We start from the raw sequence: 1,363 nt of genomic DNA on the forward strand, positions 1-1,363 counted from the left end.
GGGCTGATGGCCATTTTCAGGCTGGCCAAGCCCCCCGGTGACGGAAGCTCCCAGCCTCTCCTTTTTTTTTTTATTCTGGGATTTATTTACCTTCTATAATTGAAACTTTGTTGCCTTCAGTGGAGCTCAGAGCTGGCCGCGGCAGGTGCGAAGCTTGGCTTCCTCCATCACTGGAGCAACCAAGCCTCCTGCTCGCTCCAGCTCCGTGGCTGCCAGCGGCCATCTTGGTTGGGTTAATTTGCATACAGTTGCTCTGATTGGCTGGTGGGCATAGCTTAAGGCATAGCGAAGGTACAATTTGCATGTTTATATTTTATTAGATTAGATAGCACTAGCACAGAGCAATATTGTAATGGTAGGAGTACTAGTTAGTAGTTGCCAAAGTAATGAGACTATCTCACAACTATAAACTGTCCTGAGGTTTATAAAGCATTTTCCAATGGGCAGTAGGTACCTCACAAAGAGTTACTCATTGATGATAATATCTCTTCTTTCACTCCTTTGTGGAACTTTCTCTTGAGAAATGTTGACATCAAGTTTGCTGCCAATACTGATAACTGCTATTTACTTCCTTCTAGAGGTCTGGGGAGGAATAAAGGATGATAAATCTTTTGCCTTTACCTTATATCACTGTAAAAAATATAAAACAAACATAATCTTCAAAATGCACCTTGGTTAAAATGGACACCTTCAAGGTTTTCACGAAATTTGAATTGCATTTTATCCCAGTTCAGTTCAACAAACATTTACAGAATCTTAGTGTGTATCAAACACTTTGCTAGAATGCCAAAGTAAAAATACATTTATTAAGTTGATATTTATTATACCCCACACTATAGGCATTTAAGATATTAATGGTTCATTTGGGGTTTAGAATTGTTTATTTAGCAGATAAGGAAACAGCTTTAATATTTCCATCTGTGAGATGAGTTGTATGATGATTTTTTTGGCATAACACGCATTTTGAATTTTATTGCACTTTCTCCACGACCATTGAATCCTGCTGGGCTCTGTGTCCAGAGCTCTGTGGCCTGGAAGGGCGGAGCTATGCAGTGAGCAGTTCACATGGAGGGACTGCCCGAGGAGAGCAGCGACCAATGACCTAGTCGCAATGGTTGCAAAAACCCCTTCAGGACTGAACCCTATCCGTGGTTGCTGTCAGCCATCGGTCCTTGACTGTCCCTGGGTCACAGGCAGGAAGCATGGCTGGCGGCTGCAGCTCATGTCCACAATCTGAAGGTGAAACAGTGGATCCTACAAGCCTAGCAGCACAATGTCAGGTCTTTGAACCCCTTCTCCGCACCGCCTCAATCAGGAAGGATGCTTCCCTCAATCAGGGAGACTCGAGAAGGGAGCACTTTTT

Source organism: Myotis brandtii, unplaced genomic scaffold (assembly GCF_000412655.1).
Source record: "Myotis brandtii unplaced genomic scaffold, ASM41265v1 scaffold105, whole genome shotgun sequence".
NCBI lineage: Eukaryota > Metazoa > Chordata > Mammalia > Chiroptera > Vespertilionidae > Myotis > Myotis brandtii.